Below are 22507 nucleotides of genomic sequence, written 5' to 3'. Positions count from 1 at the left end.
TTGCCCATGGCTATGTCCTGAATGGTACTACCTAGCTTTTCCTCTAAGGTTTTTATGGTATTAGGTCTAACATTTAAGTCTCTAATCCATCTTGAATTAATTTTCATATAAGGAGTAAGGAAAGGATCCAGTTTCAGTTTTCTACTTATGGCTAGCCAATTTTCCCAGCACCATTTATTAAATAGGGAATCCTTTCCCCATTTCTTGTTTTTCTCAGGTTTGTCAAAGATCAGATGGCTGTAGATGTGTGGTATTATTTCTGAGGACTCTGTTCTGTTCCATTGGTCTATATCTCTGTTTTGGTACCAGTACCATGCTGTTTTGGTTACTGTAGCCTTGTAGTATAGTTTGAAGTCAGGTAGCGTGATGCCTCCAGCTTTGTTCTTTTGATTTAGGATTGTCTTGGAGATGCGGGCTCTTTTTTGGTTCCATATGAACTTTAAAGCAGTTTTTTCCAATTCTGTGAAGAAAGTCATTGGTAGCTTGATGGGGATGGCATTGAATCTATAAATAACCTTGGGCAGTATGGCCATTTTTAGACTTGGAATCAACCCAAATGTCCATCAGTGACAGACTGGATTAAGAAAATGTGGCACATATACACCATGGAATACTATGCAGCCATAAAAAAGGATGAGTTTGTGTCCTTTGTAGGGACATGGATGCAGCTGGAAACCATCATTCTTAGCAAACTATCACAAGAACAGAAAACCAAACACCGCATGTTCTCACTCATAGGTGGGAACTGAACAATGAGATCACTTGGACTCGGGAAGGGGAACATCACACACTGGGGCCTATCATGGGGAGGGGAGAGGGGGGAGGGATTGCATTGGGAGTTATACCTGATGTAAATGATGAGTTGATGGGTGCTGACGAGTTGATGGGTGCAGCATAGCAACATGGCACAAGTATACATATGTAACAAACCTGCACGTTATGCACATGTACCCTAGAACTTAAAGTATAATAATAATAAAAAATAAATTTAAAAAAATAAAATAAAATAAAGTATACTATGTGCAAAACCCAAGACTGATTAATTCAAGGTAAATATACCTACTGACTTTCAAAGCATGTGAATGTGTATTTGCACTTGTTAGTTTTTCATCTTATTATGGGGGAGTAATATTTTAAAAATCACAGCTATTAGTAAAATATTCAGTAATTTTGGTCTCGTCTAAAGTGCTTATGTTTGATTATGCATATTTCTTAAATATGGACAAAAATCCAGGAAGACATTAAAATACAAATCAATCTGAGCTTTATATGAAACTATTCTTATTAATGTGACATCTATGCAGAAACATTTCATAAATACTTATGAGTTGAAAGGTTAACATAATTTAGTAAACCATGACTAATCACCCATTCAGCCTGTTTTCCATGCTAAGAATTCTTAGAATTCAGATCTCCACTTCTCAGAAACCAATCAGTCTTACTTACCCCAAAGTCATTGAACTAGTGGGCTAGATATCTGTCTTGAGGTACTGTGCACCATAACTATCTGGTTTATTTGTCTACATAGAATAATTCACTTCATCCCTTTCAGAATAATAATGTTTTTCAAATTTCCTTGCACATTTTGTATAAAGACTTTTAAAGGATCTTTCCTATTTTTTTATTTGTAGGTAGTATTTGAGTTTTCTCCCTTTCCACTTATTCTTTTAAAATAAAGTATTCTGAATTTTATGATAAACCCAATATGTTTTTTAAATCTTAATTCTCCACTTTCTGACTCCTCAATTCTTGCAGTTCTTTGTAGGGTGTATTCTATGTACTTATTCAAAATAAATATCAAGAAATCCAAGTTTGCCTGGATTAAAACACACACACACACACACACACACACACACACATTGCCCTATAAATGAATGATTTATTTATAGTATTACTTTAAAGAGCAAGTTTCTCCTGGCTTATTTAAAATCTTGTCCTAAACACACGTACTTTAAAGAAGATATTTATTTTTTGACCTCAATCCATCTGACCTAAGGAAGTTAAACTTTCCAATAATTCTACTTTCCCTGGTCATCATCACCATGCATAGGAGGGCAGTAGTGAAGATGGTAGAGGGAGGGAGGAAAAACCCAGAGGTGGGAAGCTTGACCTGACAACTTAAGCCATTTTGGAAAATTGGCTTCTAGCAGCTGACAATGGTAAAGCTATGTAATCCAGTGGTTAGGGGCATGGGCTTCCCAGGCAGACGGCCCTGGCCGTCTGTTTTGCTTCTGACTGTTTTACTTCCCTGCCATGGGCTTTAAGCAAGCGATTTAAGCTCTATAAACTTGGTTTTTTATCTGTAAAGTTGAAGGAATAGTACTGTAGTCTTCATAGATTTGGTCTGAAGTTTGTAATATAACAAATAATTTCTATTTATACCAGTATTTAAGACTTGTTATTCCAATTAACAGTTTCATTCAGGTATTGCAGTTATTGAATACCATTGGCTAGCTCAATTGAGCAGGAAAGAAAAGACGTTATTTTAATTGTATCTAGTAGGATGGTATCACTTAAACACATTATTCCTGTTTTCACAGGCTGCCCACAAAGTCATAAATAATTTGGTGCCCCCCCACAAAATCCTTAAGTACAAACAGTGTTTCTTTCAAGGAGAAAGTTAAAAGCAGATAATAAGAACCTACCTTCTCTAAACTCATTTCAAAATATTTGTTAGGAAAAGATTTCTTTGCTTTCTTCTTCTTGAGACTTGCATTCAAAAGAAAAGACTAAATTTAGAGTATCAGCTACCTGCATAACAAAAATAAGTTGGAGTTCCATCTATCATTACTCTGCCAACTTGATCTTCAGACTCATCCAGAAACAATCTTAAAGATCTATATCTGAATCCAAACCCAAAGTCCATAAATCAACATGTCTTGTGACTAGGGAGATGAAAGGAACAATGGCAGCCTAAGGGTTATTTATTTAATAGTTATCAGAATAATTACTTTAATTTTTTTTTCCTGGCCAAAACTGAATTTTATGGGGTTTTGGTTGGTTTGTTTATTAATTGTTAGCCTTTGGGATGGTTATATTCTTTTTCCAGGATTTGGATTTCCATGAGATCTTGGGAAACTCTTACATAGTGTTGAGAACAAGCCCCTCAAAATCTGGCCATAAACTGGCCCCAAAATTGTCCATAAACAAAATCTCTGCAGCACTGTGACATGTTCATGATGGCCATAACACCCACGCTGGAAGGTTGTGGGTTTATGGGAATGAGGGCAAGGAACACTTGGCCCGCCCAGGGCAGAAAACTGCTTAAAGGCATTCTTAAGCCACAAACAATAGCATGAGTGATCTGTGCCTTAAGGACATGCTCCTGCTGCAGTTAACCAGCCCAACCTATTCCTTTAATAAGGCCCATCCCTTCGTTTCCCATAAGGGATACTTTTAGTTAATATCTATAGAAACAATGCTAATGACTGGTTTGCTGTGAATAAATATGTAGGTAAATCTCTGTTCAGGGCTCTCAGCTCTGAAGGCTGTGAGACCCCTGATTTCCCACTTCACACCTCTATATTTCTGTGTGTGTGTCTTTAATTCCTCTAGCGCCACTGGGTTAGTATCTCCTTGACTGAGCTGGTCTCAGCAAGTGGTGTCCATCATGGGAGCTCAAATCCAGGTCGAAGGGTCACCAGAGTGATGGTTGGAGAACGTGGAACTAGCTGGAGGACACCTAAGTACCCTTAAAGCAACCCCCATGGTGAGTAAGAAGGGGAGCTCAGAAGTATCAGGGTAACAATGGGATAAGTGTGGGGTCTAGTTTCTTTCACCTTGAAACTGTTTCACACTAATGATGAGGAGGAAGGACAGTGTAATGAAGTAACAGAAGAGGTTACAGAGCAGGTTTATTTGCCAGCTAAAGCTAAAGTGGCAAAGGAAGGAGAGGTTCATCCCTACCCTTCTGCATCCCCTCCTTATTATTTTGAAGAAAAAGACCCTCCAGATCTTTCTTTTCCAGAGGACACTGGGGGAAAGGTAGTTGCCCCAGTGACTGTTTGAGCAGCACCTCGAGCGACCGCTCTTGGTTCTATTCAGGCAAGAATTCAGGAAGCTAGATGAGAGGGTGATTTAGAGGCTTGGGAGTTCCCTGTTAGAATACACCCCCCAAATCAACAGGGAAATATTATAGCTACATTTGAGCCTTTTCCTTTTAAATTCGGGAAAGCACATTTAGTCGATTATATCAAGGCCTGTGATGGTATCGGAAGTAATCTGCATAAAGCTACTTTGTTGGCACAGGCAATGGCAGTACTGAGAGTGGATAAAGGAAATATTCTGTTTCCTGAAGCTTGTTTTAACTGTGGGAAGCATGATCATACTAAAAAAGAATGTAGAAAAAAATCATTGAGGCTGCCAGATAGGGGGAAAAAGAAAACTGCTGATCCTGAAAACATAAGAAAGGAAAACACTGGGCTAATCAGTGTCACTCTAAGTTTGATAAAGGTAGGAACCTGATTTTGGGAAATGCCATGAGGGGCCCACCCCGGGCCCCAATCTAAACCAGGGCATTTCCGGCTCAGGCCATTCCCTCACCCCCATACAACGTCTGTTCCCTGCCACAGCCGGTAGTGCCGCAGTAGATTTATGCTGCACAAAAGCTGTGAGCCTTCTGCCTGGGAAACCCCCGCAAAAGGTCCCAACAGGAGTCTGTGGACCCTTGCTAGCAGGGACAATAGGATTACTTTTAGGAAGGTCTAGTTTAAGTTTAAAAGGGGTACAAATAAATATAGGAGTCATTGATTCAGATAGCAACGGGGAGATTCAAATTGTATCTACTTCTGTTCCCTGGAAAGCAGAGCCAGGAGAGCACATAGCACAGCTCCTGATTGTGCCGTATGTGGGAATGGGAAAAAGTAAAATTAAAGGAACAGTAGGATTTGGAAGCATAAATAAACAAGGCAAAGCAGCTTATTGGGTAAATCAAATTACTGATAAATGTCCCACCTGTGAAATAACTATTCAGGGAAAGAAATGTAAAGGTTTGGTAGATACAGGAGCGGACATTTCAACCATTTCTCTACTGCACTGGCCATCCACATGGCCAATTTAACCCGCTCAATTTAATGTGGTTGGAGTTGGTAAAGCTGCCGAAGTATATCAAAGTAGTTTTATTTTGCATTGTGAAGGGCCCGATGGACAACACCTGGGACTGTTCAACCAATTATAACTTCTGTACCTATAAATTTATAGGGAAGAGATTTATTACAACAATGGGGAGCACAATTCTAATTCCAGAACAATTATATAGCCCTCAAAGTCAACATACAATGCATGAAATGGGGTATGTCCCTGGTATGGGACTAGAAAAAAAGTTGCACGGTTTGAAAAACTACTTCAAGTGGAAAGACAAAGTTCCTGCCAAAGATTAGGATATAATTTTTGATGGCGGCCATTGTTAAACCTCCAGAACCTATACCTTTAAAATGGTTTACAGATAAGCCAATTTGGATAGAACAATGGCCGCTAAGTAAAGAGAAACTGGAGTCTTTAGAGAAATTAGTTACTGAACAATTAAAAAATGGCCACATAGTTCCAACATTTCCCCCTTGGAATTCTACAGTTTTCCTAATTAAGAAAAAATCAGGTAAATGGAGAATGTTAACTGACTTAAGAGCCATCAATTCAGTTGTAAACCTGTGGGAGCATTGCAGCCAGGATTGCCTTCTCCTGCTATAATTTCAAAAAATTGGCCTTTAATGGGTCATAGATTTAAAAGACTGTTCCTTTACTATCCCTTTAGCTGAGCAAGACTGTGAATGGTTTGCATTTACAATTCCTGCAGTAAACAACCTGCAGCCTGCTAAGTGTTTTCATTGTTTCACAGATGGGTCTAGTAATGGTAAAGCTTCTTATTTCGGCTCAAAAGGTAAAGTTTTTCAGACGCCCTATGCTTCAGCTCAAAAAGCAGAGCTTGTAGCTGTAATTGAGGTATTGACTGCTTTTAATATGCCTATTAATGTGATTTCTGATTCTTTATACGTGGTTCATTCCACACAGTTAATTGAAAATGCTCAGTTATGACTTCATACAGATGAACAACTGATGACTTTATTTACCCAATTGCAAACAGCAGTTAGAAGTAGAATGCACCTTTTTTACATCACTCACATTAGGGCTCATACACCTCTTCCAGGATCTTTGACTGAAGGGAATCAAATGGCCGATCGCCTAGTTGCTAATGCAATATATAATGCTAGACACTTTCACAATTTAACCCATGTTAATGCCTCTGGTCTCAAACGCAGATACAGCATTACCTGGGAAGAAGCTAAAGCTATTATCCAGCAATGCCCAACTTGCCAAATGGTACATTCCTCATCTTTTACAGGAGTTAATCCTCGAGGATTGGAACCTAACTCTCTTTGGCAAATGGATGTCACACATATTCCCTCGTTTGGGAGACTAGCATACGTACATGTATGTGTGGACATCTTTTTTCACTTTGTATGGGCTACATGCCAATCAAGAGAGTCTTCTGCCTGTATTAAACATCACCTTTTGCAGTGTTTTGCGGTGATGGGCATTCCAACTTCTATTAAAACAGATAATGCTCCAGGCTATACTAGCCGAGCTCTAGCTACATTTTTCTCTAAGTGGAATATTAAACACATTACTGGTATCCCATACAATTCTCAAGAACAAGCCATAGTGGAAAGAATGAATCTCTCCCTAAAACAGCGGTTGCAAAAGCAGAAAGGCGGAGACAGAGAATATGGAACACCTCAAATACAACTGAATCTAGCATTATTAACTTTAAATTTTTTGAACCTGCCCAAAAGCTAGATGTTATCAGCAGCTGAACAGCATCTACAGAAACCAGCTACAAAGACAGAAGCAGAACAATCGGTTTGGTGGAGAGATCCAATAACAAAAAGTTGGGAAATAGGTAAAATAATGACTTGGGGTTGACGTTATGCTTCTGTTTCTCCAGGCCAAATAAACAGCCGATTTGGATACCATCAAGACACCTGAAACCTTATCATGAGCCAGATGTCGAGAAACAGACTCTGGGAGGATCCCGAGGACCCCCCTGTTGCAGCCATGTTGAGGCTGATGGTGAGGAGGACCCCAACTGTCACGAGCAACACCTGTTGAATACAGCCACCTACCTGGGGACAGATCAAGAAGCTGTCACAGATGGTGGAAGAAAACTTGAGGAAAGTGAGACAACCAGTCACAACGAGTAATTTAATGGTAGCTATGATAGCAGTTGTGAGTATTCCTTCAACAAGGGCTGATACGGAGAACAATTATACTTATTGGGTGTATTTATCAATCTTGGCTGGTAATAATGCCTGGATATAATCACTCTGACACAGTTACACATGCTTTCTGATCTCAGTATTTACCATAATAAATATGCTCCTATAATTGAGGCATACCGCCCTCAAAAACCTATTTGTAAACAAAATTGAACCTGGCCAGAAAAAATGAACATACTTGTTTGGGAAGATTGCATTGCAGAACAGGCAGAGTTGCTATGCAATGATTCCTATGGAATCACTATTGATTGGTCCTCTAATGGGATGTTTAGCTTAAATTGCACCTTTCAGTCTGTGTGCCATGGCCACACTATGTTCAGCTGGTCTGAACAGAACAGTCAGATGGTAGAAATGGCAAGAAGTATGGCAAGAGTTCCTATTATCTGGAACCATGGCAGTATAGTGGCACCTCAATCTCAAATGATATGGCCCGCTCTAGGAGCTTAACATAAGGATTTGTGGAAACTATTAAATGCTCTTAATATGATCAAAATTTGGGAAAGAATGAAAAACATCTAGAAGGACACTCTACAAACTTGTTTTTGGATATAGCAAAATTAAAAGAACAAATATTTAAAACATCCCAGGCACACCTGACCTTAATGCCAGGAACTGGAGTGCTTAAAGGAGCGGCAGACAAGTTAGCAGCTAGTAACCCATTAAAATGAATGAAAACACTTGGAAGCTCTGTAATTTCAATGATGATTGTGCTTTTAATCTGTGTTGTTTGTCTTTGTGTGGTCTGCAGATGTGGATCCTGACTCCTGTGAGAAGTAGCTCACCATGAAAAAGCTGCCTTTGCATTTATTGATTTGCAAATCAAAGAAGGGGGACACGTTGGGAACAAGACCCCCAAAATCTGACCATAAACTGACCCAAAAACTGGCCATAAACAAAATCTCTGCAGCACTGTGACATGTTCATGATGGCCATAACACCCAAGTTGGAAGGTTGTGGGTTTACGGGAATGAGGGCAAGGAACACCTGGCCCGCCCAGGGCGGAAAACCACTTAAAGGCATTCTTAAGCCACAAACAATAGCATGAGCGATCTGTGCCTTAAGGACATGCTCCTGCTGCAGTTAACTAGCCCAACCTATTCCTTTAATTAGGCCCATCCCTTCGTTTCCCATAAGGGATACTTTTAGTTAAATGTCTATAGAAACAATACTAATGACTGGCTTGCTGTGAATAAATATGTGAGTAAATCTCTGTTTGGGGCTCTCAGCTCTGAAGGCTATGAGACCCCCGATTTCCCACTTCACACCTCTATATTTCTGTGTGTGAGTCTTTAATTCCTCTAGCGCCACTGGGTTAGGGTCTCCCTGACCGAACTGGTCTCAGCAAGATATGAAAAGTGAAAGATATGAAATATTGAGTGTAAAAACAACACATAATGATTGGGAAAGTTTTGGAAAATATAGAAAAGCATTAAAAAAAAATAGATAACTCCAAGATCTCACAACCCCAAGTTTACCTTTGCTAATCTTCTGGCATACTTCCTTCTTGTCTTTTATAATACATGTGGTATTATATCATAAATGTATATATACATATTATATCATATGAATATAAACATTATGTACTATATAATGCATAATATAATATATTATATAATATATAATATTAATATATATCAAATGTGTATATATTATATCCTAAATATAAATATTTATGGGTTATACTCAATTAAAAAATATATATGCATGTACACACTGTATCCATACACTGCATTTTAAGCTTTTTCACCCCTTTTACTTAATAGTATATCATAAGCATTTTCCCAAGCACGATCTTTTTTTTTTCAAGACAGTTTCTTTCCTTCCTTCCTTCCTTCCTTCCTTCCTTCCTTCCTTCCTTCCTTCCTTCCTTTTTCTTTCTTTCTTTCTTTCTTTCTTTCTTTCTTTCTTTCTTTCTTTCTTTCTTTCTTTCTTTCTTTCTTTCTCTTTCCTTCCTTCCTTCCTTCCTTCTTTCTTTCTTTTTCTTTTTTTCTTTCTTTCTTTTCTTTTCTTTTGTTTTCTTTTGTTTTATTTTCTTTCTTCAGGTTCACTTTCTGTTGCCCAGGCCAGTCTGCAGTTGTGTGATCACAGCTCATTGCAACATCGACCTTCCCAGCTCAAGTGATTCTCCCACCTAAACCTTCTGTAGCTGGGACTACAGGCATGTACCACCAAGCCCAGCTAATTAAAAAAAAAATTTTGTAGAGACTAGGTCTCCCTTTTTTCCCTGTGTGGATCTCAAACTCCTGGCTCAACCAATCCTCCCACCTTAGCCTCCCAAAGTGCTGGGATTACAAGCACAACAGTCCCAAGTACAACTTTTTAAGAACTGGATTACATGCATGAATTTAACCTTCCAGTTCTACTGGTGTGAACCATTCCCTCAAGCATCTGGTTTGCTGTCATGTCTGTGACTGTGCTGTGTGGAGTCTCGTGGTGTCAGTGTGATCCATCTGCTTGTTGCTGGTTTCCCAGCTCATCCACTTACATGGCCCATCCTAAGTGGACACTTAGCCTCACATAATATGAAGCCTGGATAGTTTAGCCATTCAGTCCTTGTTTACCAAGTGGCTCCTGCCCCCACACTGGTTAGTGTGTACAATACATTTGTGAAACCTTCTTGGAGATGAGAGAAATGGAGGAAAGGAATGCCAGCCAAGTTCATTTTTTTAATCATGCTAAGGTCCCACAGCCCAGAGTGTAGTTGCCAATTATGTTTATTCTGCCTTAATGCAAAGTAGACAACCAGTCCCATCACCTATTCCAGTCTTCCTCCATTTCCCTCAAACAGCAGGCAATGCAAACTAAAGGAGAGTTTGGGGTTTTTTATCTGCATGGTCAGAGGAGGGGAATATTAGATACTACATGAAGTAGCACTTATTGAGAGGCTATTATTGACCAGACACTATACTCAGAGATTTACCTACATTTTCTTTTAAGCTTTACAATAGCAACATATATTGTCATTATTTTATTTGTGGCTAAGCTGAGTTTCTGAGAAGGTAAGTAAGAGAATCACCAAAGACTTAAGTAGTAACCAACAAAATCAGAGCTTGAACAAGGTCTGTCTTATGCTAATGTTTTGTTCTTTCCACTATGACAATCTGAGTCCCTATATATGGATGTATTTTTTTCTTTATTTTATGAACTAAAAATACATAAAGAAACAAAAAACAAACAACCCCCCCCCCACAAAGTATATAAGAATATAAAGAATTCTCTTTAGCAGTGTTGTTTTTCTTTTTTTTTCTAACTTTTATTTTAAGTTCAGGGGTACAAGTGCAGGTTTTTTACATAGGTAAACTTGTGTCATGCGGGTTTGTTGTACAGATTATTTTTATCACCCAGCTTTTAAGCCTAGTACTTATTAGTTATTTTCCATGATCCTCTCCCTCCTCCCAACCTCCATCCTACAGTAGGCCCCAGTGTCTGTTGTTTCCCCTCTATGTGTCCATGTGTTCTCATCATTTAGCTCACACTTATATGGGAGAATGTGCAATATTTGGTTTTCTGTTCCTCTGTTTGCTAAGGATAATTAATTCCAGTTCCACCCATATTCCTGAAGAAGACATGGTCTTGTTCTTTATTAGGGCTGCATAGTATTACATGGTATTACATTACATTATATGTACCACATTTTCTTTATCCAATCTGTCGTTGATGGGCATTTAGGTTGATTCCATGTCTTTGCTATTGTGAATAGTGCTGCAATGAACACAGATGTGCATGTTTCTTTATAATACAATGATTTATATCCCTTTGAGTATATACCCAGCAATGGGATTGCTGGGTCAAATGGTAGTTCTGTTTTTAGGTCTTTGAGGAATCACCATACTGTCTTCCACAATGGTTAAACTAATTTACACTCCCACCAACAGTGAAAGCATTCATTTTTCTCTGCAACCTTGGTAGCACCTGTTATGTTTTGACTTACTAATAATAGCCATTCTGACTGGTGTAAGATAGTATCTCATTGTGGTTTTGATTTTTATTTCTGTAATAATAATGATGTTGAGCTTTTTTTCATATGCTTGTTGGCCACTGCATGTATGTCATCTTTTGAAAACTTTCTGTTCATGTCCTTTGCCCACTTTTTAATGGGATTGCTTCTTTTTTTCTTATAAATTTGTTAAAGTTCTTTGTGGATTCTGAGTGTTAGACCTTTGTCAGATAAATACATTGCAAAATTTTCTTCCATTTGTAGGTTGTCTGTTTACTCTGTTGATAGTTTCTTTTGCTGTGCAGAAGCTCTTTAGTTTAATTAGATCCCACTTGCCAATTTTTGCTTTGTTGCAATTGCTTTTGGTATCTTTGTCATGAAATCTTTGCCCATTCCTATGACTAGAATGGTATTGCTGATATGATTTGGCTGTATTCCCACCAAAATCTTATTTTGAATTTCTACATGTTCTGGGAGGGACCAAGTAGGAGATACTTGAATAATCATGGGACAGGTCTTTCCCATGCTGTTCTCGTGATAGTGAATACGTCTCATGAGATCTGATGGTTTTAAAAATGGGAGTTTCAAGATGGCTGAATAAGAACAGCTCCAGTCTGCAGCTCCCAGCAAGACCAATGTAGAAGGCAGGTAATTTCTGCATTTCCAACTGAGGTACCCTGTTCATCTCATTGGGACTGGTTAGACAATGGGTGGAGCCCATGGAGGGCCAGCAGAAGCAGGGTGGGGCACCACCTCACCCAGGAAGCACAAGGGGCTGGGGACTTCCCTCCACTAGCCAAGGGAAGCCATGAGGGACTGTGCCCTGAGGAACTGTGCTATGCAACCCAGATACTATGCTTTGCCCATGGTCTTTGCAACCCGCAGACCAGGAGGTTCCCTCAGGTGCCTAGACCATCAGGGCCCTGGGTTTCAAGCACAAAACTGGGCAGCTATTTGGGCAGACCCTGAGCTAGCTGCAGAGTTTTTTTTTTTTTTTTTTGTACCCCAGTGGCATCTGAAATGTCAACAAGACAGAACCGTTCACTCCCCTGGAAAGGGGGCTGAAGCCAGGAAACCAAGTGGTCTTGTTCAGCGGGTTTTACCCCCATGGAGCCCAGCAAGCTAAGATCCACTGGCTTGAAATTCTCGTTGCCAGCTCAGCAGCCTGAAGTTAACCTGGGATGCTCAAGTTTGGTAGGGGGACAGGTGTTCGCCATTACTGAGGCTTGAGTAGGTGGTTTTCCCCTTAAGCCTTAAAAATGCCGCCGAGAATTTCGAACTGGGTGGAGCCCGCTGCAGCTCAGCAAAGCCACTGTAACCAGACTGCCTCTCTAGATTCCTCCTCTCTGGGCAGGGCATGTCTAAAAGAAAGGCAGCAGCCCCAGTCAGGGGCTTATAGACAAAACTGCCATCTCTCTGAGACAGAGCACTTGGAGGAAGGGATGGCTGTGGGCACAGCTTCAGCAGACTTAAACATTCCTGTCCACTGACCTTGAAGAGAGCAGCAGATCTCCCAGGATAGTGTTCAAGCTCTGCTAAGGGACAGACTGCCTCCTCAAGTGGATCCCTGACTTCCATGCTTTCCCACTGGGGGACACCTCCCAGCAGGGGTGAACAGACACCTCTCACAGGAGAGCTCTTGCTGGCATCTGGCAGGTGCCCCTCTGGGACAAAGCTTCCAGAGGAAGGAACAAGGAGCAATATTTGCTGTTCTGCAGCCTCCACTGGTGATACCCAAGCAAACAGGTTCTGGAGTGGACCTCCAGCAAATTCCAGCAGACCTTCAGCAGAGGGGCCTGACTGTTAGAAGGAAAACTAACAGAAAGCAGTATAATCATCAACAAATAAGACGTCCACGCAAAAACCCCATCCAAAGGTCATCAGCATCAAAGATCAAAGGTAGATAAATTCACAAAGATGAGGAAAAACCAGTGCAAAAAGGCTGAAATTTCCAAAAACTGGAATGCCTTTTCTTCTCCAAAGAATCACAGCCCCTTGCCAGCAAGGGAACAAAACTGGATGGGGATGAGTTTGACGAACTGACAGAAGTAGGCTTCAGAAGGTGGTAATAACAAACTCCCCTGAGCTAAAGGAGCATGTTCTAACCCAATGCAAAGAAGCTAAGAACCTTGATAAAACGTTACAAAAACTGAAAACTAAAACAACCAGTTTAGAGAAGGACATAAATGACCTGATGGAGCTGAAAAACACAGCATGAGAACTTCATGAAGCATACACAAGTATCAATAGCTGAATTGATCAAGTGGAAGAAAGGATATCAGAGATTGAAGATCAGCTTAATGAAATGCAGTGTGAAGACAAGATTAGAGAAAAAAGAATGAAAAGGAATGAACAAAGTCTCCAAGAAATATGGGACTATGTGAAAAGACCAAACCCACAATTGATTGATGTACCTGAAAGTGACAGGGAGAATGGAGCCAATTTAGAAAACACTCTTCAGGATATTATCCAGGAGAACTTCCCCAACCTAGCAAGACAGGCCAACATTCAAATTCAGGAAATACAGAGAACACCACAAAGATATGCCTTGAGAAGAGCAACCCTAAGACACATAATCCTCAGATTCACCAAGGTCGAAATGAAGGGAAAAAATGTTAAGGGCAGTCAAAGAGGAAGGTCAGCTTAGGTACAAAGGGAAGCCCATCAGACTAACAGCAGATCTCTCTGCCAAAACCTTACAAGCCAGAAGAGAGTGGGGGTTAATATTAAACATTTTTAAAGAAAATAATTTTCAAGTCAGAATTTTATATCCAGCTGAACTAAGCTTCATAAGTGAAGGAGAAATCTTTATAGACAAGCAAATGCTGAGGGATTTATCACCACCAGGCCTGCCTTATAAGAGCTCCTGAAAGAAGCACTAAATATGGAAGTAAAAACCAGTACCAGCCACTGCAAAAACAAACAAAGATATAAAAACCAATGACACTATGAAGAAACTGTGTCAACTAATGTGCAAAATAACCGGCTAACATCATGATGACGGGATCAAATTCACACATAACAATATTACCCTTAAATGTAAACAGGCTAAATGTCCCAATTAAAAGACACAGACTGGGAAATTGGATAAAGAGTCAAGACTCATCAGTGTGCTGTATTTGGGAGACCCATCTCATGTGCAAAGACACACCTAGGCTCAAAAAGGGATGGAGGAATATTTACCAAGCAAATGGAAAGCAAAAAGAAGCAGGGGTTGCAATCCTAGTCTCCGATAAAATAGATTTTAAATTAACAAAGATCACAAAAGACAAAGAAGGGCAACACATAATGGTAAAGGGATCACTGCAACAAGAAGAGCTAACTATCCTAAATATATAGGCATCCAAAACAGGTGCACCCAGATTCATAAAGCAAGTTCTTAGAGACCTACAGAGACTTAGACTCCCACACAATAATAGTGGGAGACTTATCAACCCACTGTCAATATTAGACAGATCAATGATACAGAAAATTAACAAGGATAATCAGGCCTTGAACTCAGCTCTGGACCAAGCAGACCTAATAGACATCTACAGAACTCTCCACCCCAAATCAACAGAATATACATTCTTCGCAGCACCACGTAGCGCTTATTCTAAAGTTGACCACATAATTGGAAGTAAAACACTCCTCAGCAAATGCAAAAGAATGGAAATCATAACAGTCTCTCAAACCACAATGCATTCAAAGTAGGCCTCAGGATTAAGAAACTCACTCAAAACCACACAACTACATGGAAATTGAACAACCTGCTCCTGAATGAGTACTGGGTAAATAACAAAATTAAGGCAGAAATAAATAAGTTATTTGAAACCAATGAGAACAAAGACACAACATACCAGAATCTCTGGGACACAGCTAAAGCAGTGTTTAGAGGGAAATTTATGGCACTAAATGTCCACATGGGAAACTGGGAAAGATCTAAAATCAATATCCTAACATCACATTGAAAAGAACTAGAGAAGCAAGAGCAAACAAATTCAAAAGCTAGCAGAAGACAAGAAATAACAAACATCAGAGCAGAATTGAAGGAGCTAGAGACAGAAAAACCCCTCAAAAAAAATCAATGAATCCAGAAGCTGATTTTTGGAAAAGATTAACAAAATAGATAGTCCATTAGCCAGACTAATAAAGAAGAAAAGAGAATAATCAAATAGATACAATAAAAAATGATAAAGGAGATATCACCACTGATCCCACAGAAATACAAACTACCATCAGAGAAACTATAAACACCTCTACACAAATAAACTAGAAAATCTAGAAGAAATGGATACAATCCTGGACAAATACACCCTCCCAAGACTAAACCAGGAAGAGTCAAAACCCTGAATAGACCAATAACAAGTTTTGAAATTGAGACAGTAATTAATAGCCTACCAACCAAAAAAGGCCCAGGACCAGACAGATTCACAGACAAACTCTACCAGAGCTACAAAGAGGACCTGGTACCGTTCCTCTGAAATGATTCAAAACAACAGAAAAAGAGGGACTCCTCCTTAACTCATTTTATGAGGCCAGCATCATCCTGATACCAAAACCTGGCTGAGACACAACAAAAAAAGAAAACTTCAGGCCTATATCCCTGATGAACATTGATGCAAAACTCCTCAATAAAATACTGGCCAACCAAATCCAGCAGCACATCCAAAACCTTCTTCACCACGATCAAGTCAGCTTCATCCCTGGGATATAAGGCTGGTTCAACATATGCAAATCAATAAATGTAATCCATCACATAAATGGAAGCAATGGCAAAAACCACATGGTTATCTCAATAGATTCGGAAAGTCAGCATTCCAGGACTGTTGGCCAAGCTGTTTCTCATAATAGCTCACTTGAATAGTCAGTAAGAACCCTGCCCATAAAGGATGTCCTGGTTCTGAAGAAAATATGAAGGCAACGGCTTTACTTACTTCTTAAAGCTTGGTAAACGGTCATATATATTACTTTTGTGGTGTTTCAGTTTGTCTCTTCTAGAGCTTTTGTAAGTTATTGACTTTCTCAGTACAGAGGTCATGATATTTCTCATTTTTTACAAAGACATTTTGCTTAGAGGGCATGGATAAAATTCAATTTGATGGTTGGGAAAGATGGAGATATTATGGATTTAGGGAAAAATGATCCAAAAATATTTGCTCAGAAGAGGAAGAAATCTAAAGACAAAATATAATAAAACAATTCATGTGGAACTAATTCACATGATTAGTTTAGGTGACTAATTATGGACTGAAATTATTTCAACATTTCATTTTTGGCTATTATGGCATAATAAGGAAAATGGAGAGGCCTTTGGAGAGCTGTTATAGTGAGTCCCTTGCTGACACTTAGTTCTAGTCTTTCTCATTTCCTTGAAATGAACCTGATTTGATGAAATGGTTTGATAAGACAGATTTGCTTCCAAATAACCCAGTGTAGGGGGTGGAGGGAAATGAGTGGGTGTATAGATTAAACAAGATTGACCACATGTTGATAATTATTGAAATGGGCTTAATGGGTTCATTCTGTTCTTTCTTCTTTTGTAATTTTGAAACATTTCACAATAAAAGTTTGAAAAGAGAAGTCACTTTTAAAAATATTTTATTATTTAGAGCAGTTTTAGGTACACCACAAAACTGAGCAGGAGGTACAGATTCCTACATACCCACTGCCCCCACACATGCACACCCTCCTCCACTGTTAACATCCTGCACCCGATTGGGACATTTGTCACAACTGATGAACCTGCATTGGGTACATAATTATTGATCAAATTCAGTAGTTTAAATTGAGGTTCATGCTAGGAGTTCTTTGTTATATGGATTGTGACAAATGTATAATGACAAGTATTCACCATTTAGTATCGTATGCAACAGTTTCACTGCCCTTAAAATCCTTCTGCCTATTCATGCCTCCCTCCCCCCAAACCCTGATAGTCACTGATCTTTCACTGTTTCTGTAGTTTTTCTTTTCCAGGATGTCATATAGTTAAAACTGCAAATCACTTTTTAAAATTTCTACTCAAAGTTAAAATCAGTGTATTGCACATTACATCCATTATTTTCGTCCAAACAAAAAGAAAGTGAATATAATGAAATTTAAAAATTTTAAACTTCTCCACAAAAGGATACATGGGAAATATGTAAAAAAAAAAAAAAAAACCATCTCAGAGAGTGGTGCCTTCATCTCAGGAATGAATACAAATCAACCTCCTTTTTCTCTACTTGAATCAACTTATCGTCTCTTTGTCTTCCAAGATGCCTCCTGGTTTTCTTAGATTCCTTTAGATTGAAGACTTGCATTGGACTTGTTTTCTTGTCTTGGCCTTAACCCTCTTCTTAAAGCCCCACTCCACGTGGGTGACCCAGGTAAGATCTTTGTTCATCTGTCCCTACAGTGGAACAGATATCAGGCTTAGAAATAAGCCAGGCCACACATTTCCTAGCTAAGAAAAGACCCCATTTGTTATTTTCATATTTGTAATGATGGATAATATAATAAAAAGAAAATTTTTTTGAATGTTAACTGAAACTCATCTAATTTAATCCTCACAACAGCCTTAACAAGGTAAGCGTTAATATTATTTGTATTTTGTAGATAAGGACACTGAGGCAGCTAGGGATTAAGTAAGTGGGTCACATTTGCCCTGCTGGTACGAGGTACATGAACCCTGGAATGGGAATTAGAAGGCCATGTTCTCCTTTTGCTTCTGCTGCAAAGCAGGTATGCTCATTCAAAAGGGAGCGCTTCAGAAGGAGACGTGCCTAGGCTTCACTAAATGTCTTTTTGGGGCATTGGTTTCAGTTAACTTTTCAACTAAATGAAATGTGTTCAAATAGTGTAAAGTATATCTCTTTACCTTTTTGCTTTCATTCTTATATCCCTGTCTTAGTCCATTTTGTGTTGCTATAACAGAATACCTAAGACAGGGTAATGTATAAAGAAAAATGGTTTATTTGGCTTATAGTTCTGGTGACTGGAAATCCAGGATTAGGCAGCTGCATCTTGTGAGACCCTCGGGCTGCTTCCACTCCTGGCAGAAAGTGGACGAAGTACATGTGTACAAACAAGTGACATGTGAGAAAGGAGGCAGGAGGCAAGAGAACAAAATCAAAGAAGCCAGACTCTTTTTAATAACCACCTTCTTGGGTAGTCCATTCTTGAGACAGAAAGAGCTAACTCGCTACTGAGCCATGCACCAAACCACGAGGGATTCACACCATGACTCAAACACCTCCTGCTGAGAGACCCTGAGCCAGATCTACCCAGTTAAAATGCACCTAAATTCTGGGATAATTTGTGAGGTTTTTCTGTTTTTGTTTTTTGTGTTTTTGAGACAGTGTCTCACTCTGTTGGCCAGGCTGGAGTGCAGTAGCATGATCACAGCTCCCTCCTGTCCTCAAGCGATCCTTCCACCTTAGCCTTCCAACTAAGTGGGGGAACAGGCACAAGACATCACTTCTCGCTTATTGATTTGTTTGTTTGTTTGTTTATTTATTTATCTATTGAGACAGCGTCTGGCTTTGTCGCCCAGGCTGGAGTGCAGTGTGTGATCTTGGCTCACTGTAACCTCTGCCTCCCAGGATCAAGCCATCCTCCCACCTCCTGAGTAAGCCTATTTATTTTTATATTTTGTAGAGACAGGATCTTCCTATGTTGCCCTGGCTGGTCTCAAACTCTTAGCTGTAGCAATCCTCCTGCCTCAGCTTCCCAAAGTGCAGTGGTTATAAGCATGAGCCACCATGCTCATTTGTTATGCATCAATAGGAAATTAATTTTGCAAATGAGAAAACTGAGATATGAAAAAGTTGAGTGAGTTTTCCAAGATCACTCAGTTAACAAGTGGTATTGCTGGGTAAAAATCATAATGTATTTTCTCTTCATTTTAACATCACTTATCAGTAGCACATTTTCTTGGTCACTTTTTGAAGACTTTTTCATGGGGATGGGGCTAATAATATAAAACAGATTCTTGTTACACTATTTTTTTTTTTTTAAGGTTGAATCTCACTGTGTTGCTCAGGCTGGAGTACAATGGCGCAATCTTGGCTCATTGCAACCTCTGCCTCCTGGGTTCAAGAGATTCTCCTGCCTCAGCCTCCTGAGTAGCTGGAACTATAGGCACCTGCCACCACACCTGGCTAATTTTTGTATTTTTAGTAGAGACACGGTTTCACCATATTGGCCAGGGTGGTCTCGAACTCCTGACCTTGTAATCTGCCCACCTCAGCCTCCCAAAGTGCTGGGATTACAGGCGTGAGCCACAGTGCCCATCCTTGTTATGCTTTTAATTAGTAAAGTTATTCATTGTTCATTGAGCAATGAGGAATTTAGGTTTCTAATATTTTTAGCCTTTATTCCAAAAGAATAATTACACAAGAATTGAAAAAAATGAAGGCAAATTTAAAATGACTTTCATATATTTGCGACATGTGTGGTACCTAACTGGGGAGTGAACACATGTTCTTAGTGCAGTCCTGGTTTATGCCTGTTTTTTGGTGTAATTATGAATGGTACTTCCTTTTACACTCAAAAGTGGACTATAAATTATATGCTTACTGTGGGTAGACCAAGTGAACAAATTAGTAATTGTTTATTTCCTATAACATCAGCTCCCATTTCAACCAGAGCTACCTACTTGGCCCCTAAAGGCTTAAGCTCATTCATGGGCATTCTCAGATTGGTTCTGACCAGATCAGGCCATCCGTAGTGAGTTCTCGTGTAGAACACCTTTAGCTCAGAATCAAGCTACACCTTTGGGCTCATTCTCCTGTTGGTGGAAAGAGTGGGTGTTGCAGTCAAACAAATCTCTTAAACCACAGCTCCATGACTTACCAGTCACAAGATTAGGCTAAGTTATTTACACCAGGCTTTCCAATAGCACTTTTGCTGTAATGGAAATGTTCTAGAACAGCACTGTCCAATATGGCAGCCACTAATCATATGTGGCTACTGAGCCCTTGCAGTGGGGCTAGTGTGAATGATGAACTTGATTCTTGGTCTTATTTAATTTAATTAAAATTTAAAAATAAATCATCACATATGGCCAGTGGCTACCATAGTAGACAGTGCAGAATCTTTTTCAGCCTCAGCATACTCTCTTAAAAATAGAGGTAATAATACCTAGTTTCCAAGGTTGTAAAAGACTTCAGAAAATGTTTCACATGTAATTGGCACTCAATTTTCATTATATTTATGTAGACTGCTGGATTCTGCTCTCCAACTGAGTTGACTAGCTCTTTGTCTCCTTACCTTGACATCTCCTTCTCTCTCACTGCCCTTATACTCATCCCCAGCATTAGTGTTCTGGATTTTGACCATTCTAATAAGTGTATAGGGCTATCTCGTTGTTGTTTAATTTCATTTAATTTAATGATTACATATGATGTGGAACATCTTTTTCATATGCTTATTTGCCATCTATAGCTCTTATTCAAGAGTGTCTGTTAAGGCCTTTGGCTTATTTTTTTATTTTTATTTTTTTATTATTATTATTTTTTTTTACATAAGAAAGTGGCAGCCCTTTATTGCAAATATGCACACACTCTCGGAGGAGGTTCTCTGGTCCTCAGGTGTGGGGGGCCAGGGAAGTCGCGCCGGGGCTCTCGGGTGAGGTTTTCCGGTCCACAAATGCGGGGGCCAAAGAAGTCACCCCGGCTCCTGCCAGCAGCGGACTTTTATGCATTGGTACTGGAAGGGGGAGGGCAGTGGGCGGGATAAGGGCGTGATAGGGGCGTCTCCATAGGCGTGGCCGGGTAAGTTTCGATCTCTTCCGATTGACCTCACCTGGAGCATGCTCGGTTGTCCTGCACTTTCCCAGGCGTGGGAAAGTTGGTGATGAAGAACCCAGAAGCAACAGGGGCAGTGCCTTCTTGTTTACCTTCCTCCATCTTGTCCCTTCTCCCTCACCCAAACAGTCCAACCTCTTATTGATTATAAGAATTTAGGGTGCCGTTGTCAGTCTGGCTGCTTCCTGCTGTTAAGGGGCGTAGTTAGGGTCTGAGGTTGGCAGTTGGGTGTAGGGATGCAGGAGCATTTGATTGAAGGTGACTCGGGTGATTTCTTGGACCCTGGCTCGGAGAAATTTTATAAAAATGGGAGCAAAACATAAGGCAAGGCAGAGGATTAGTATGGGAATTAGGAGTGGAAGCATCTGCTGTACTACAGGCAGCAGCCATACCGGTGGTCCGGGAGTTAAAGGGGATCTAATGCCTACCTATTTTGTGCTGCTACTTGGGCTACTGAGGTGATTTGATGTTGTAAAGAGGCTAGGCTTTCAGCTGAAGCCTCTATGGCTGCCTGGACCTGAGTGGAGAGGGTCTGTGTGGATTGAATCGAGTGGGTGAGGGCCCCTGTTCCAAGTCCTGAGGCTACTAGGGATGATGCTAGGGAAACCCCGATAATTAAGGGAAGAAAAACGGCCCACTTTTGGATGTTATTGCTGGGGCTGAGCTGGGAAGCTAGTTCGGACAATTCTCCTTCGCTATATAGGGTTAAGCTAGGCACTAAAGATACCAGAACGCAAAGGGATTGGGTGATGGAGGTATGGTTGAGAGTTTTAGATAGAGTTTGGTTACACCAAAAGTAGCCTCCAACGGGCGCCGTCTGGGTCCTGCTGGGAGCTTGAGTGCAATCACACTATGAAGAGTTTGGAGTAGAGTAGCAAAAAGGAAGGGTTTGACTCTGTGGATTACGGTATAATGGGACTTGAGGCAAGGATGTTGCTTGAGAGGAGCTGGTAGAGTCGGTGGTGATATTGAAAGCAGTTAGTAGCGGGACTGCCACTAAGGGAGCTTTTCCAAGTGCAGTGCAAAGGAAGCAGTGGGAGAGGTTTTTTAAAAAATTATTTTAAAAATTATACTTTAAGTTCTGGGATTCCTGTGCAGAATGCACACATGAGATAATGTCTTTTGCAGGGATGGATGGAGCTCAAAGTCATTATCCTCAGCAAACTAATGCAGGAATAGAAAACAAAACACTGCATGTTCTCACTTATACATGGGAGCAGAATAATGAGAACACATGGACACAGGGAGGGAAACAACACACACCGGGGCCTATTGGTGTGGGGGTGGGGGAGGGAGAGTCTCAGGATAGTACCTAGATGACGGGTTGATAGGTGCAGCAAACCACCATGGTACATGTTTACCTATGTAACAAACCTGCACATCCTGCACCTGTGTCCCAGAGCTTACAACAAAATAAAAGAAAAAGAAAAAATTTTTAAAAAGACTATGTGCTCTGGAACCTGATAACCAATATGGATATAGAACCCAGCTGTGGTGCTTTGGGCATCTCTTGGAGAACATTCCAAGCCTCA

General features: G+C 40.1%; 1 protein-coding gene and 1 long non-coding RNA gene across 3 annotated transcripts in view; one reads left to right on the top strand and one right to left on the bottom strand.

Annotated features, from left to right (window-relative positions):
- Positions 1 to 8755, top strand: part of LOC126954590 (uncharacterized) — a 28229-nt gene extending 19474 nt beyond the window's left edge. For both annotated transcript variants that reach the window (XR_007725648.1, XR_007725649.1), the window contains exons 2-3: positions 3556 to 3709; positions 6941 to 8755. This is a non-coding gene — a long non-coding RNA (uncharacterized LOC126954590). The remainder of the gene's footprint in view (positions 1 to 3555; positions 3710 to 6940) is intronic.
- Positions 1 to 22507, bottom strand: part of OCIAD2 (OCIA domain containing 2) — a 1147735-nt gene that overhangs the window by 779039 nt on the left and 346189 nt on the right. The gene's annotated exons all lie outside the window — the stretch shown is intronic.

Source organism: Macaca thibetana, chromosome 5, assembly GCF_024542745.1.
Source record: "Macaca thibetana thibetana isolate TM-01 chromosome 5, ASM2454274v1, whole genome shotgun sequence".
NCBI classification, from domain to species: domain Eukaryota; kingdom Metazoa; phylum Chordata; class Mammalia; order Primates; family Cercopithecidae; genus Macaca; species Macaca thibetana.
The sequence above is the reverse complement of the archived record's forward strand: the minus strand, read 5'-3'. Positions and strand labels throughout refer to the sequence as shown.